At 32.5% G+C, this 19,122-nt stretch overlaps 1 protein-coding gene across 5 annotated transcripts in view; it reads right to left on the bottom strand.

Annotated features, from left to right (window-relative positions):
- The window catches only part of LOC126776469 (atrial natriuretic peptide receptor 1), a 271,011-nt gene that overhangs the window by 106,471 nt on the left and 145,418 nt on the right, over positions 1-19,122 (bottom strand). Inside the window, exon 1 of one of the 5 annotated variants that reach the window (XM_050498999.1) lies at positions 8,986-9,133. The exons of 1 other annotated variant lie outside the window; for it this stretch is intronic. The gene's annotated coding sequence lies outside the window, so the exon portion shown is untranslated. Of the gene's footprint in view, positions 1-8,847; positions 9,134-19,122 lie in introns of those variants that run through there. 3 more of the 5 variants (XM_050498997.1, XM_050498996.1, XM_050499000.1) reach the window with 3 other exon arrangements.

The following is a 19,122-nucleotide window of genomic DNA, read 5'->3' as shown; positions in this document are numbered from 1 at the left end:
AAGCTAATCCCCAATGACGGTATTTTGCGCTCTCTGTAAAGGGAGCTGGGAGATTTATCAAGTCGAAGACAAAGCTTTGGCTGCTAATTTCTACCTCTATATCTTTTATTATAAGTAGTGCTTTTTCTGTGTGAATGAATTGTAGAAATTGTAGAAATTTTATACAAATTTTCTCAATATACGTGCAGTGACGGAGAAAGAATACAATTCACTGCCCCTCTCTCTCCCATGGGTGTCGTAAGAGGCGACTTAGGGATAACTGACCGACCATCTGCTCATCTGGTGGTACGGTGTCAATCATTCGCCTGGCTTGGTACCACCATACGCATGGTAAAAACTCGTGAAGTGGCTGCTTGCTGCCGCGTTTCGAGGTCAGCCAGCGTACAGCCAGAGCCGGAGCGCCCATTGCCGCGACGTATGATGGTCCAGTGGTTGGTGGAAAACTGGTTGATCAGCCCACTAGGATCCCAGACATTGATGGGCAAACGCCTTCTCTACTGGAGCTACTGCTGACTTCTCATCCGGTGGAATATCAGGTTGAGGTTCGAGCTCCACTTGGTTCTTCGGCTCACAGCCTTATATCTACCAAAGCACTACAGGCCAAGCTGCTGCCTCCAGCGGTATGCAAACGTCGCGTTTGTCATTATAAGTCAGCAGATTGGGATGGTATGCGCAATTTCTATGCGTCAGTCCCTTGAAAGGAACGTTGCTTCAGTGGGAATGATCTGACTGCTAGCGTCACTGCTGTTGCTGATGAGCAATACACAAGCGTAGCCATTGTTTTTTAGTTAATGTTTGCGCTTCACAATTCTATGTAGTGAATGCTGGGGTCCCCCAAGGATCTGTGCTATCTCCCACACTTTTTCTTTTACAGTTCGAGCCGGTTGGCGTGGTTGGTAAGATACGTGCCTTTTGTTGAGTTCAACGCCAAGAAAACATAGGTGCGCTTTCACAGCGAAAAAGTCACCATTTTTCCCTGTTCCTTCCCTCTGTGGCACTACGCTAGTAAATACGTATATACGTACGTATGTAAATTTTGTGCATCTCAGAAGCAGCTCTAACTATTTGGCTCAAACTTTGTATTAATATAAGGTTTTACTATATAGGTCATGAATATATATATAGGACTTGAAATCACGATCGAAACTCAGTCGCCGATTCTCGCTCACTCACTTTACAATAAAATGCCCAAAAATAGATATTGATATTAATATTATAAGGAGATAAGATTTAATCTTTTGTATGTTTGTTTGTATTCGATATTTTTAAAATTCTTTCATCTACCGAAATTTATAATTTTCATTATCATTGAGTATCGAATATTGAACATATATATTATAAATTATGTGAATTTCCTAGCTGTACTTAATCCGTGCATTTACGATAAGACTAGTCTATCGACAATAATGCAGAGTTTTCACAGATACCCTCCTCGAAATTGTATTTTTCTATCATTTAATAATATCATGTATACATGATGCTTTGTCGCGCCGCTTGGCAATTGTTGTAGTAATATTATGTTCTCATGTTAGTGAATGTATTTCTTGATGAAAATAAAGTTTCTTAAACCCCTATAAATTGGCTGAAATATAACAATGATTGTTGAAGATATAGAAAAAATTATCTGGGAGTTTCACTTGTGTGCGCTGCATAAATCAGTAGAGTTATTACGATATAAACGATTTATGATAGCCCGTTTCTATGCGTGCGAATCCAAGAGCAAAATCTGTTTATAAATTTACACCTTCTATAAAAAACATATTTTAAATTCTAATTGACGAAAGAGGTTTCAATATTAAAAATTTTGGATTACAAAAAATGAACTTCTGCCGATTATTTGAAACGGCAAAAGAAACAATATACCAATCACGTTTGATTTATACAATTAAAGATAACCATTAATTTTAGTTTGTTTGTCGATTAAGTACAATGTCATGAAATTTTGGAGGTTGCATACTATTATATTATGAGATGTAGGTCTGATATAATCATTTAATTCATAGATTATTTTAATCCGACTGGTTTTTTATTTATTTTATTGATCTGTAATAATTTAAATTAACACAATTTATAATGTATATATTATTATACTATGATATATATATATTATTACTAATAATACTATAACATATACATTACTTATAATATATATATTACACTGATAATGAAAATTATAAATTTGGTAGGTGAAAGAATTTTCAAAATATCGATTACAAACAAACATATAAAAGATTAAATCTTATCTCTTTATAATATTAATATCAATATCTATTTTTGGGCGTTTTATTGTAAAATGAGTGAGTCAGAATTAGCGACTGAGTTTCGATCGTGATTTCAAGAAAGACCTATATAGATGAAAAGTAAAACCTTATCTTAATACAAAGTTTGTGTCAAATAGTTGGAGCTGTTTCTGAGATGCACAAAATTTACATACGCAATAACTAATTGAATAAGATAATATATTGTAAATTGAATTGAATGCTTCGTTCCTAATGCTTCAGACATTTATAATCTGTTAGGTGTAATATGAAACAACGGTCACGACAATTTAACGATGATTATTTACTTGGCGGTAGGGCCTTGGTTTTGCTTAACCCCACCCTTGTTTAGGTACCACCCATTCATCACATATCCCACCACAAGAGTAATACTATATTCTGTTAGTAATAGTATATTGTGTTCTACGTGGAAGAGTGAGTGAGCCAGTGCAACAACAGGCACAAGGGACATGTCTTAGTTCCCAAGGTTAGTGTGGATTACCAATGGTTATTATGCTTACAGTGCCAATGTCTATGGACTAAACACATATCATCAGCTCAATTGCCAGTCTTAATAAATATTACATATTTAAATTTATATCTTTATAAATATACGATATTTTGTAAATATCACATAGAAGCGAATAGACCGGTTCGCTATCTAAATTCCACCAAAGAGAACTATTAAGAAAAAACTTAAGCTATATTATAATCACTTTTATTAATTACAATTCTTTAACAGACGGGCTGGTTGGTGTGGTTGGTAGACTTACCTTTCACGCCGAAGGTTATGAGTTCGATTCCCAACCAGAACAGACATTTGTGTGCATGAACATGTCTGTTTGTCCTGAGTCTGGGTTTATTAATCTATTTATCTATATATAAGTATGTATTTACAAAAGAAAAGTAGTATATGTAGTATATCACTTGTCTGGTTTCCATAGTACAAGCTCTGCTTGGTTTGGGATCAGATGGCCGTGTGTGAATGATGTCCCAGGATATTTATTTAACATGATAATATCAATTATATAATATTGTCTGTGTTTTTTTTTGTACATCTAAAATATTACCGTTGTATGTTTATTTTAACAATACCAACGTTTTTTTCTTATATAAATAAATATATATACATATCAATATGTATATTCGTTTCGTTTCAATCAATTAATGAAAATTAATTGCGAAACTGATTAACGCTTGGTTTAAAATAGACACTGATGGCAATCATTGTGTTGTACTGAGGCGACTTGAAAAAGGATTTCGAGAAAATTGGATTTAAAAGGGAAAGGTGATTGCACACTTTGAATATTTAACCTCATCTTATCGACCCATTTGGAGTTTCACTGTTTCCGGCACACTATTATCAATAAATACCTGGTCATATACGGAGGCTATCAAGAGAATTAATGAAACAAAGGTTGTGCTCTCCTTTGCATCGTAAAATTTATTCACAGCCGTTCACCAAACTAATAAAAGTGATCAGTTTACAATTAAATTTCTGGAATATGCACATATACATCACCTATTGACTGCTGCTGCCGTTGATGTGGTGGTTAGCTTATAAGATCGCGTGCTCTAAGGTCCTGGTTTCAAACCCGGGGTCGGATAGTTCAAAATTAATTGAGTTTTACAGTCTGAATAAGATCCCAAAGTCTTAACCATTATACTCAACACCGTTTACGTTTACTTTCATGAATTTAATCATTGTAAATTTGAACTTCTATATATACCAAACATGCACTGGTGAAATATTTCCTACGCGATATCTTCTCATCAAAAATACCGCAGTGTCTCAAGACGAAAATCTTCGACCAGTGTGTGTTGCCAGTGATGACTTACGGATCAGAGACATGGTCGCTCACTAAGGGCCTCATAATAAGGCTTAAGGGCACTCAAAGAACAATTGAGAGGGCTATGCTCGGAGTTTTATCGTGTGTTTCGAGTATGACATATCATATCTAAAGTATCGGAAATTTTCTTGATAGAAACCTAATAATTTTTTTTATTTATTCTACGGCCGTCGCTAAAGTCTTGCTAATTTATATATTTGTATTATTTATATATGTATTTATATATATTACACCTATAATAATAATGTCCTCCAGACCGATTTCGGCCACGGCGGCCAATCTCAAGAGAGATTAGCCAACTACGCAGGAGATATTATAGTGCACAAGTGTGTGCGCAAACACAGGTGCACTCTCTATTCCTTAACTCTCATAATCCGATGGGACGGCAATCCGACACGACCGGAAAGAGTTCAGGCGCAGGACCAACGTGCTTTCCGAGGCACGGGAGTGTTCACACTTCCAAGTTCCAGACTCCGAGCTGCTACTGAGAATTTTCTGACAGAAAAACCCAATAACTTATTATTGGCCCAACCTGGGAATTGAACCCAGGACCTCCGGGTCTGCGGCCTTATATCAAGCCACTAGACCAACGACGTATTACACCTATATATCTATATCAACACCCTAACACTAACATCCCGATTAAATGCGTGCGGAGACGCGGGCAAACTAGTTTATTTTAATTATTAGTCAGTAATTAGCAGAATAAAAGATTTCGATAAGTAACTTTCGAAATTCGAATTAGTATACACAATAACTTATTAAAATGTTGCAAGAATAAAAATATCTTATATTTATTTTTTAAACATATAAAGCTTGTAATAAATTCGAATTAGTAAGCCTTTTGTAAAATGTATTTTATTATTAATATTTGTCAACGAAACTACTGAAGACGGCAAATAACAAATCTCATTACAAGTTCATTTGACTTAATATTTACTCTGAAGACAATAATGTACAGGATTGTCTTTATTCCTGAGAAAGATATTCGCAAGAGCTGTTAGAACTCGTGTATACATTATACAAATTAAAGCTTGTGCCGCTTTTAAATATTAATATTACATTATTATTAAAATAATGAATGGGCTTATGTTATGGGTCAATTTAAGGGTCAAATATATTTGTTTTTTAACAAAACTGGTTAAATTTTTTGTTTATTATTAAATTAAAAAAGACCATTACGACCTCTTTTACTAACGAAATGAAACAATTCTCAATTCAAGTTTTTATTCATAATCGTAACTGAGAATTTTGATAATTATATATTATATTTTTATAAACTGTATTAAGTAGATGATCTGACAAGCGATCTGTGTGGCCAAGTGGTGGTGGTGGCTACCGCCTATAGACATTAGCACTGTAAGAAATATTAAACAGACCGAACATACCCAATGCACAACCAATAGGATGTTATGTCCCTTGTACCTGTAGTTACACTGGCTCACCTACCCTTCAAACCTGAATACATTTGGTGATAGAATATATTATGATAAGTACCTACCTACTCAAATGAACTTGCACTAAGCCCTAATATTCTAATCCATAAAATACAGTCACTACCAAGTATCTTTCTGGTTTTTTCTTTAGAATCTAGATTCCGAAACTGGTAGCTTTCTAGTACAAGTATCAAGTAGCTTTAAAGTACTTCTAAAAGCCCACCTGAGTAAAACTTATTTACATTTTTCATTTTCAAAACCAACTGCACTTTTTCTATCGTATGACAGTGTTAAAAAATATATAAAATTAATTAAATAAATAATAACCATAAACTGAGTGCATCTGACTGACTTATCTGACTTATCTGACATCTGACTCCATCATCTAATGTATTAAAATTAGTTTAAAATATGTCATCGTAATAATATTTTTTTATACAAGTACAATCATATTATTTCAATATTTACGTCTTAACAGAAATATATAAAATAGGCGTCATTGCGGACTTTTATTTCAAGCATTGTTAATGTGTACATTCAAACACCATTCAAGCATTCGTATGGTTGTTATTAAGGAAACGTTCACGCAGATGTTTTTTTTTGTTTTTCGACTTACGTTGTAAAACTATTGGCCTACACGAGTTGCCAATGATGAATTCTATTTGTCACATTCTGTTCATCCTGAAGGTTCATTCTAATTTGAAAGTGAATTTTTGAAATCTGAATATAAGCTTTGAAATTTAAATCATATAGGCAAACAAACTTTATCTCTTTATAATATTAAAGATCACCTCACCTTTCAAACCGGAACACAAAAATACTGAGTATTGCTATTTGGCCGTATAATATATTATGTGGGTGATGAAGCTACCAAGACGGATAAAACAAAGCCCTATTACCATGTAATTCTTGTCGCGATTCCGATTTTTATGAGTTATTATGATTTACGGTAAATGGTATATTTGCTCGTATATTTTTTTTTAAATCTATATGGTATAATAGTAAGTATATAATGACTTCTTACAAATAGCATGTTAAAATAACGTTGATATAATAAACATTGACTCTGCTTATCAGGATAAGTGAACTTCAAGTTCCTTTAAATATAGATAACTGTTTTCCATAAAGCTGAAATGTCAAACGATTCCGATAAAATTCTACGAAACGTACACAGTTAGATTTGCTTCAAGCACTATTTTATTTAAAAAAAAAGGTTTCAATAATAATCTAAGCGTGTTGCGCTAAGAAACGATTTTAAATTTAGAATAAGAGGAAAAATACATTTAAAAAATATGATATAGGTATAATGTTGTTCAGAACGAGAATGTCGTAATCGTATTATATCAACTAGCGTTCTGATATTAGCAATATGGGGAACTTTATTATTTTTTCAAACTATGTATATTAGTAAAATGGTCTAAATTCGAATTTGAGGAATTTGGAGCTGATAGAAAATTTTCTTCGTTTCTCTGGTAATAGAACTATACAGATTTTTTTTAAATTCGTTGGTAGTTTGTCATATGAGCTGATAGTAAATGGTCACGACCGAAGACATTGGTATTGTAAGAAATATTAAACTTAAATTGACGTCACCAACCTTAGGAACTTAAGATCCCTTTAGTCTATCGTTAGACTCTTATTAGCCGGAATATATCATTATCGGTACCTATCCAGACGGGTTGGCACAAAGTCCTAACAAATAAAAAGGTAGTTTTTTTATGAATACCATGAAATATCTTAATGGCTTGTGAAATAATATAACTAATTTTGGATGATGACTTAGCGAAGTCAGAAACTTGGTGATTCTCTTTATTTCATACTTTTGTTCCTGTACATATAATATAGAAATAATCAATATTCTAATGAATGTAAATACTGTGACGTATATATGTTATGACGTTATCTTTACAAAAAAATAAAATTTAAGTGTTGTATTTCAAAATAACAGCCTCTTTTTTAGTTAATAAGTTTGTATGCGAATTACGAATACCAAAACAACTATTTTTATTTTTGTCTTTTTGTCCAGGATAATCTACAGGAGGGCTGTAAATTGCAAATATAAATTAAAAATAATATTCCAAGGTACCGTTTAGTCTATATTTCGTCAAAATCGGTTGAGTCTATCAAAAATTATAGCAACAAAAAAAAACACATACGTATTTTTGCTATTATCTTAACTAAACAGTTTTAGAAATAAATAAAATTGAAGTTTCCGTTTGCGATTTCAAAATAACTGCCTTGTTTAAGTTAATAATATACCTATTTGGGAATTACCAAAATCAACACAATATTTTTTTTTATATTAGACTATCACTGCTATCTAATGTGAATGTCCCATTACTGGGCTAAGACTTCTCCCTTTTTGAGAAGGTTTAGAGGTAATTCCACCACGCTGCTCTAATGCGGGTTGGTGGAATACACATGCGGCAATATTTCAGTGAAATTAGACATATGCAGGCTATCTAATAATTTAAACGTTTATGTTATTATGTTTAAATTGGCTAACCTAAGACTTGAACATAACACCTTAACCCCCATCATACGCGGGCGAAGCCTTTGCTCGAAACTAGTATTCCGTAAAAATAAATAATGGTGAATATATAATAATGACTTTTTACAAATAGCATGTTAAAATAACGTTGGTATAATAAACATTGACTCTGCTTATCAGAATAAGTGAACCTCAAGTTCCTTTAAATATAGATAACTGTTTTTCATAAAGCTGAAATGTCAAACGTTTCCGATAAAATTCTACAAAACGTACACAGGTGTGCTTGATGTAATATATACATGTGTGTGTGAAATTTGCTTCAAGCACTGTTTTATTTAAAAAAAAAGGTTTTAATTATAAATTTACATTCTTGCCGAACAAATGAATTATATAAGCGTTTAATGACAATAACAGTTGATATATTTCATTACTAATACAAAAACTTTAATAATGTTCTGTTTTTAAAAGTTTTATTTTATATGACTAAGGCAGCATATATATTTAATTAAAAAGATATATTTTACTATTAAATCTACAGCCAGTTTCAAATAAAATGATATTTAACAAAAATGAATGAGCGATTTAATAGAACATTAGCAATTGTTGAATTAATTATAATGTTTTAATAAAATTTAATATGCAAAAATAACAGTATTGTGAAAATGTAAATTGTATGTAAAATATATAAAAAAATATATCGTATATAAGGATTGAAATATAACTAGAAAATGAAATAATATGAATTTATTTTTAATGTCGTTTTTTTTTACATCTAAAAAAAGAATAAAATTTAAATATGTGTTTGAATTAACATAATAATCGAGAAGGCAGCCGTCGTTTGAACAGCTGTTTTTTTTTAAACCCGGTAAAGTTATTAGACGATGATCGCCTTCGAGGTTTTCAATTATTATTTTGTTAATATTTTTAAATTCTATTTTTCACAAACTCACAATCACAAATTGCTCACGTTTCACACTTGTAACCAACACAATTGAATTTCGAATATATATTTTTTTTGTAGTCTATCACACAGTTTGACGTACCGACGATTCCCGCGCAAAATATTACGTAACGCGTGCACTCGCTCTGACGGCGAAATTGTAACTAACTTTGTGTTAAGCAGTAAACTCAGTAGATTGTACGGAATAAGAGCTAACATACAAAAACGCCATAAAACATGGCGCTAATTTTAATATCTTGTGTTTGATATGTTGATTTATTTCTCATTTTAATACAAAAGGAATCCAAAAGGTTCTTAATCCAAACATTTAAATGTCGATATGCATACCTATTTTTATTTAAAAACGAGTCTGTGCGAGATTTTTGTTTCAGTTTTTTTTTCTTTTATTTATAGTTTAATATGACGCACCAAGAACGTACGTATAAACGAACATTTGGGAAGCTAGATGAATAACTTAACGTTTTTAAATTGTTGATATAATATATACATATAAACAATATACATCCAGTATATTGTTTATATGAAACCCAGATGGTCTATGGTATTGTTGTGTTTCGGTTTGAAAGGTGAGTGAGCCAGTGTACTCAAAGGAATAAAGGACATATCATCTTAGTTCCTTAGTTTAGAGTATAAAGCTCTAAATCTCACGTCAATAGTAGAGGATGCCTTAGCCCAGCAGTGGGACATTTATGGACTTTTATTTTGCTTAATATTGTCTAAAGTCTACTTCTTATAAATTTGATTTTTTCTTAATATAAATTAAAAAGTTTTAATGTATGTGCGTCTTTGTTAAAGTCATAATATTTTATCATTACGCTTGGCAATGCTATGTTTTTATTGAGATATAAAAGCTATCTGTAATTAGACAAGTTCAATCATAATTATCCGTACGCGCACATATTAGATAAAGTATATAATCGTATAAAAGTATATCATTCATGTGGAATCAATCCTCTGAAACTAGATAATTACATTTAAAGTAATAAAGGTTTATTTGAATCATACCAATATTATAGAGATCCCAGTTATGTTTATTAGCATTAATTTACTAATTCGATTTATTATATTCCACATCGATTAAAGTAAAAGTTTGAGGACGTACATATACTATATTTATTAAAAAAGGATGATAAAATGAAAAAAGATAATCGGAATCAAATCAAAAATGGAATGTGGTCGAATCCGTTTGAATCTATATTCCATTGCTTTTTCGCTTAATTTTTGTGACCATTTACGTCATAATCGCCTTTAAACATAAGCGCAACAATACGCCACCAACCTTGGGAACTAATATGTAATATCCGCTGTACCAGTAGATACACTGACTCACACACCCTTTCTACTGGAACACCACACTAAATATTGCTGGTTGGCAATTGGCTATTTGATGAGTGGGTACCTATCCAGACGAGCTTTCTGAAACCCCTACTACCAATTAAAAATTATTATAGTGCACAACAAATATGTATGTACGGAAAGAGTATATGACCAATACGTTTAATGGTGAACGTCGGTTTTACGTGCTTCCAACTGCTGGTTCCAACAAAGAATTAATTGGAAGAAATACAAAATAAAATTTCAACGCTCCTCCCCGAGGATGGAGTTCTGGGTATCTGGACTGATGAAGCAGTTAACTTTTATATCCATTTGACAGCAAATCAATATTGTAAATAATAGATATTATATTTTATATGTGCAAAGCCATATCGAATGCTCGGCTTTATTCTCAGAGTTAGGTGGATTTCAAAAAGATCTTTATCCTTTTATGCAATTCCTTTATCCGCTCTTTGTTAGATAATGGTTCTGGAACTCACAGCATAAAATTCATATATGCTGTAGAAAGAAATCAACTTAAAACAATCAAAAGGCCACTTAATGTTTGGGCAATTATAAATATAAATATGTATAAGTCATGCCACCAAAGAGTTTCTACTGCGAAGAGTCAAAAATTAGTAGCATTTACTTTTCTTAAATCAAATACATAGTCAGCTATACATAATTAAATTTATACATCCAGTACGGAAAACGTATACGAAGAATTCATTTCTCTTACGATACGAGCCAGTGTAATAATTGACATAGCATCTTAGTTCCCAAGGTTGGTGCATTGGTGATGCAAGGAGTGGTTAATATTTCTTAAATCGCCAAATTCCATGGGTGACAATGACCACTTACTACTTCTCGTCCGTCCGATATATAAAAAAAGAAAAAAAATCTTAAGATGTGTTAATTTTTAATATTATATACGCCTCTCAATTCAACTGTAGTTGTATCAACCGGGCAGAGATTATTTCACGAATTGCTCTTAGGCATTTTTTGCCATTTACCAATTATATGAAAAAATATAGCAATTTATCGGACTCGTAAAGATTAAAACAAGAAACTTTATTATTAATGAATGAACATTTATTTATTTATTTATACTCTACTTAATGTTTTTTAATACGCTGCCCCGTTTCTTTACATATTAAGATTTATTAATTTACATAATAATTAAAACCCGTGGTGCTTGACAAGTACCTATGAATTTGAATTGAATGAAAAATTAATTGGTTTAGTTTTAAAATCCTAGTTTTATTTATATATAATACAAGTTTCGTGATGGCTCGATGACTTTAAACCCGGGCAAACACCACTGAACTTATGCTTAATACGTATAATTCCTCTCGCATTAAGCGTTTAGGAACTCGTATTGTAACAGCATGGTGGAATAAGCTCCAATACTTCTAAAAGTAGAGGTGATCTTAGTCCAGCAGTGGGATATATACAGGATAACACAGTAATATTATCAATTATTTTTTTTTACTATGGAAGACAGACAACTGATATACTACAAATACTGCTTTCCTTTTGTAAATACATACATATGTTTACACTCAAACTCAGGAAAAATATGCAAACAAATGTCTGTCCTAAGTGGGAACCGAATCCACAACCTTAAGTATGAAAAGCAAGTATCTACCAACCACGCCAACCGGCCCGTTTCCCGCAATTCCTCGCGTAATTTTTAAACCAGGTCTCAGCCTATTTAAATCTCAAATTTTAATAAAATCACTGCAGTAATAAGTAACGTAGTAACAAACAAACAAACAGAAATATATTATTAGTCTGATAATGTTTAGTACGGTTGTTGATTATTTTATTAATTATAAGTCAATGTAAGTTGCTCTCGATAACAAAGGTCAAATAGATACAGTTCTCTTAGTAATCTTAGTAAACTTTGTTAAAATCATAATATTATTGCATTTAAGATTATCAATCGGCATTATCCATATCTTTACTATTACATAAAGCTGTTTGTATAATATATAGATTGTTAATAGAAATTCATTATTATATTCTTATTAAATTACACGTTCTATTGATGATAGTGGCCGTCGTCGTGTTTGGACTCTACTACCACTTACCATCAGATGGAGTAGAGCCATTTGCCCTCTCGGCGAATATAAAAAAAAGTGTTTACCTATGAGGCTGTTATAAACAGCTTCAAGAAAACTCGGAGTTAGAGATAGCAGCGTTGAGCGTTTTCTATCGACTGTATCACGGCGAGTGCTCTGAGGAATTATTCTCTCTAATTCCTGCTTCCCCCTTCCTTCATAAGTCCACGCGTGCTGGCTCTCGATGTCACCGCCTAACTGTGACATCAATTTCATCACGCACAAAGAAATTTTGGCAACTCATTTCTTTGTCGCACTTCCAAAAAATGGAATTCCTAACGAGCTCACGTGTTCCCCTCCTCTTACAACCCGGGTTCCTTCAAACGAGGCGTGAAGAGGCATCTTACGGGCCGGCAAGGCGGGGACGGCTAGTACAGAACATTCTTCCCGACTGTACTGGCCGTCGTCGCGTTTGGACTCTACTACCACTTATCATCAGGTGGAGTAAAGTCATTTGCCATCCCGGCGCATATAAAAAAAGGTAAATTTTCAAGTTTCGAGCGATTATTTTATCCATTTTTTTTTCATTGACGACAGCTATAGCTCGTCAATAGATAAAAACAAACAAAAAGGGAAATTGCTTTACAGACAGAATAAAAAAATTTCAATGTTCTCCTTTCTGTTTACATATATATGTAAGAGACACGAGTACCCCACCCCTGGAAAGTTTTAGTAAGTCCCTGACCTGATTTAATAAAGTTCTGATACCTCATAATATATACGAGAAAAACAATATAATAAAAATGAAAGTAAAACTCACTAAACAAACACTATAACATCCCTACTCCCTAACTACTACTAATATTATAAATGACATAAATGGTATATGACATAAATGATATATGACATAAATGACGTGTTGGTTTTGTGATTAAGTTACAAGCTGTGCGATCCCGGGACATAAAAAGGTGGTCGGCACCGGACGCCGGGTTCATATACATCGATATTGATTGTTGAAATAATTTATAATTGACGATTTTTTTTATTTTTATATGTACAATCCAATAAATACGGAGTAAAATAAATAAAAACTTAGCTTATATATAGCAATGAAGTATATAGTATACGTGCCACGTACACACGAGGTACTAGAGCTGTGACGGAGAGCGGACAGAACAGCATAAGAGGACGTTATGCCGTTTATTATCACGAGATATGAGTTTTGCCTTAAAAGCGTGCCAATAGATGTTGCACATCAAAAACTTATTTATGAATAAATCAAATTATATTTTATTCGAGTAGGCTCTTGCGTGCTTTTAAATCATTTTAGAATGTAGATTCTACCGAGAACAACCGACAAGAATCTCAGTACTTACACTTTAAATCAAGTTCACCATCAAGTTACCTAAAAATTAAACACAATTGAGTTATTATTTATTCTATACTGATGGTTGGGCTTTGTGTAATCTGGGTAGGTACCACCCACTCATCAGATATTCTACCGCAAAATAGCAGTACTTGATATTGTTGTGCGATTTGAAGGGTGAGTGAGCCATTGTAGTTACAGGCACAAGGGACATAAAATCTTAGTACCCAACGTTGGTGGCGCATTGGCTATGTAAGCGATGGTTGACATTTTTTACAATGCCAAGGGGTAATGGCTTTGGTGACCACTTCCTATCAGGAGGCCCATATGCTCGTCCGCCTTCCTATTGTATAAAAAAAAAATCTGCATCGAAATTCAAAAACTAACTCCACACTTTATATCATCTAAATAATCCTATATTAAGTTTAAGTAATAAAGCATATTAATTTAAGTTTTCTTTAATTAATAAACGAAGAATAATAATTAAAAAAAGAATTCAATATTTTTTTATTATGTCATGCTTCATAGTTTCTAATAACAAGTTTATATTAACCCAGAAACTCTAGCGACATTGCTTACTTGGAATCCATAGAACTTCTTGTACTCTAATGAAACCGCACGAACTTCGATAGCCTACCCTTCCTCACTTCGCATTGGTGAACTCGGGTTATTATGACAGGATAAATTAAGTTCAGGCTTATTATTTAGCGTTGTATTTATACCTGTTACGTATGATATTGGTTTTATTTTCTGTGATACTTATTGGCATTCATACTCGTACATTTGCAAGCGCGTTCCATCTTAGACTGTATCTCGCTTTCCATCAGGTGTGATAACAGTCAAGCGCAATGCATAGTCTACATTAAAAAAAAACTTACATATGTTAAAATTCGAGCAAAAGGAACTACTGTTCAGGAAATAAAAATATTATTTTTGGTACCTGACGTTAGACACGGAACACTTATTTTATATTTTATTAACCGATACTAAGCTCTGGACACTGTTGATGATGAAATTTATTCTATTTAAAAGATATTATTGCTTTCAATTTTAATATTACATACCATTAACAAATATTCCAATTTTGTTCATTAATACTCTTTAATTACTAGTACTGAATAATTCCAGATCTATACCGTATCAGATGTATTCAACCACACATTCATTTCCGGTACTATTCGCCCGAAATCGTGCTTCATTTGTTTGAGTGAGAAGGACCAGGCGAACATATACAGATCAAACAATAGACAAATCCTTTGAGTGCGTCTAGGGTTGCCATATTCAGTAGTGATGCTATGTAATAAATAATTAGGAATAATAAACATTTTTACTATGGAAATGATAATAATATACATATAATTTTATTATACTAGGTAGACACACTGGTAAGTATATGTTAAGTGTTCACCAGCGTCCATTGACTTTGGCATTATAAGAAATATTAACGATCCCTAATATCGCCAAAGCGCATCAAAAAGAGACCTACTTTTTTATAGATTAGGTAGGTGAACGACGATTACATATGGGACACCTGGTGGTATGTGATCACCAACGCCCATAGACATTGGCATTATTCGAAAAATAAACCATCGCTTGCGTCGCCAATACGCCACCAACCTTGAGTACTAAGATGTTATGTCCCCTGTGTCTGTAGTTACAGTGTTTCAATCACCTTTTATACCAGAACACAACAATACTAAGTAATACTGCTTGGCGGTAGAATATATGTCGAGTAGTGGTTTTCTAAGGTCTTAATAACAGCATGTGAATGTCCCACAGCTGGGCTAAGGCCTCCTCTCCCATTTTGGGGAGAAATTTTGGAGCTTATTCAAACTCGCTCAATAAAATTAGACACATGCATACAAGATGTTTTCCTTCATCGTCAAGTAAGATTTGAATTATAATCACAAATTCAGCACATGAAAATTAAGTGGTACTTGCTCGTCTATGGTAAAGCTAAGTCTATGGTATTTTTTGGTATTGAATGCTTCTGAAACACAGATATCCTCTGGTTGTAGGATATTTTCTCATGTCCCTTGATTGTCAACCTTGATTATTTTTATAATTACGGCGCACTATACTTACAACCCTCTTTTTGTGTGGTCTAATAGAAGTTTTTATTAACTGATTTTTAGTGTTGGAAGTATTTGTAATATTATTACCATATTTTTCTACTGACCATTACTATTATAAGCTAATCAATCATATTATGTGTCTGCATATTTTAAAACGCATTGCTACATATTTCAATATAATAAGTATATTGTTACTTATTTAGATGAAAACCCTAAAGAAATCAGTTGATACCCTGACCGTTAAACATGTGGGTTGTTTGCTGTTTTCAGTTTAGTCGTACTTCTGATTCGGACGGGTTAATTTAGTTTTTACGCCTTTGTAATCGCACCCGCTACTCCTCATACATCCTTTACACGAGTAAATTAAATTGATTAAAGCTAAGATGGACCACTGGAATTAAAACATATGTATGTATCTTAACTTGGCTTAAAACCCGAGCAAGCACTACTCAATTTTTATAAACTTAATTTGTGTTTATAATTATATTGAAATTACCAGTTTATGTGATAACAAAAAAATATATAAGCGAGGTAAAATTAAAATCTATGATATATGACGCGGTTGAACATTTTTAATATTTTTGACCTAACTGCTATACTAAACTAACTCAAGCTCCATTTTCTCCAAATTAGCACCTAAATTCACTAAAATTAAAACTCATATTTCCTGTTATTTACACTGATTTTAATTAATTTATTATTTTTATTTTAGTTATTATATATTATTATTATTATATTATTTTTTCGTTATATATTAGTATATTTTATATAAAGATATATTATTGTTATTGTATAATTCTGTGAATTTGGAGATAGGATATCGTCCGAGCAACCGTTTAAATCTGCGAAATTGTAAATGGTAGTTGATACCCGCAGGCTTGACTTGTGCGTGACCACTGAATGGTTAGTGATATTTTTAATTTACTTTTAAATATTTTTTTATTCATGGTTACGGAAAATATTTTAATTACACAATGTTCTTATTACAACACATCCAACTTTTAAATGTAATCAAAAAGCCTGTAAACATGCCACTGCTGGGTATTCTTGCCTATTTTGAGAAGAAGGTTCATTTTATTGCTTTTATAAATATCGTTAAATAAATCAAAAACCTGCTTATACAACAAAATATGCATACTTAAAATCAATATTCCGTTTAATTCGAAATATTCGTGTGTTAAATAAATTGCACCAAAACATTAATTTTCTTCATAATATATCAAATTTCCAAAAAAATTTTATTCACGAATTTCTTTCGAAATCATTTTAAGTAATTTATCAAGTGTGCTCTGTCACATCGATGTTATGTTACCCGATTATTGTTACTTTTACTTTTTACAAGTCTCACCTGTCAGTTGATAATGTGAGTTCAATCTCTGCGGCTACATTTTAAACGAGTTCCAACATACCAATTGAGCTGAATTTGTGCAGATATTTTTGAGACTATTGAGTAAAGGTTTTTTTTTTTTTTAATTAATCTTATTCAATTTTATGTTTTTTTTTATTGGATTAATTAAGATAGGTTAGTTTGGTTTATATTATTTTTTGTTATAATCGTGAATGTTGTTTACGCCTCTAAAGACGTATCACTTCGTAGGAGTATCTCAATAGATAAATAAATTTTGAATGTAAGCACATAGATCTTGTAATCATTAACTCCTTCAAGATTTTAAGCTCTTCTTTCAGTCGTGCTCTATTTTTAAAGATTTTTTTTAATGAATTATTCTCCATTCAATATACTTTGCTACCTGTATTGCTTAACACTTCCTAGGATAGTAAACGCCTATAGGCGTCATTACAATTACTTAACTATGGATTGTCTGCAATAGTTAACAGTAGTCTACAGTTTGTGGAATTCTATCCCACTCAAATTAAGTCGTGTTGCGTGCACAGTTGCTTCATTTAAAAACCCCATTTCTTTCTATTCCATCCCATATGGTTGCTTAGAAAGTTTATTGTCTTAGTCTTACCGCAGTCTTTTGTACATATTTCTCAACCTTATACCATACATGTAGAATACTATTTGTATTGTATTATTAAAGGTCAAGGAAAATTATATATATTTTTAATATAATACGTTCTTTATTATATTTGAATTAGCACTAACGTTCCACTGAAGTCATAACTAGTAGTGCCATTTTAATGATTTGGCGTATAACGTTTATAACATAACAAAAAATATGAACACTTATTTGTCATAGTGTGCTAAAAAGGATGATACTTTAAACGGCTAATACGATGAAGTTAAAGAATACCCCAAGATTAAATCTCATTCTACATTACAATAGGAAGGTTCTCGCTGAATTTCAAAAATCTCTACGTGTGATAGAGGCTATGCGTTGATAGCGAGTCTGTGATGACATTGTCTTTTATCTCATTCGGAAAAAAGGCTTCTCTCCATTTCCAACTTACAATAATACGCACGCAATGACAGGCACAGGCTCAGTTGTTAAGATAAAATCTTAATTATTTTGTGAATGAATTACGCTCTTCTATTGCATTGCCTGTGATCAAATAACATTGTTAATATCTAAGCATTCCAACGCTAACACAGAACCTATTCTATCTGATTTTTTGGCTGATTTTCAAGCATCGAAAATTAAAACGCATCATTATTATATGTAATTAACTGAGTTGGCCTACTGGCTATTACATGACAAGACTCATAATTTTCGTTATTTAAATTGTGTTTATATTTCACCTCGCGCTTCGCGATAGAGGAAAACATAATGAGGAAACCTACATGCTTCTAAATAATATTCCGGCACACGTGTTTCCAAGACCTTCTCTTCAAAAGATGAGTAGATCGTAGTGCAGCAATGGAATATTAAGTTTATTATAATATTAATAACAATTGGAAAAACAACATGTCGCAATCAAAGTAGATCTTGTAAATTTACATCAGTAACAGCCTGTTAATGTCCCACTGCGGGGCTAAGGCCTCCTCTCCCTTTTGAGGAGAAGGTTGTGGAGCTTATTCCACCACGCTGCTCCTATGCGGGTTGGTAGAATACACATGTGGCAGAATTTCAATGAAATTAGACACATGCAGGTTTCCTCACGATGTTTTTCTTCACCGTTAAGCACGAGATGAACTATAACTACTATAATCACAAATTAAGCACATGAAAATACAGTGGTGCTTGCCCGGGTTTGAACCCACGATCATCGGATAAGGTTCACGCGTTCTAATCACTGGGCCATCTCGGCTTTTTTTAAATTTTTAAATTTTTTTTTTTTAAATTTACATCAGTCTAAATAAATTAGACTTAAAAAAAATGTTCAGGTGAAGATCTCCGTTAACTGTA

This window comes from Nymphalis io, chromosome 20 (assembly GCF_905147045.1).
Source record: "Nymphalis io chromosome 20, ilAglIoxx1.1, whole genome shotgun sequence".
Classification (NCBI taxonomy): Eukaryota; Metazoa; Arthropoda; class Insecta; order Lepidoptera; family Nymphalidae; genus Nymphalis; species Nymphalis io.
This window is presented reverse-complemented; position numbering and strand designations above follow the sequence as displayed.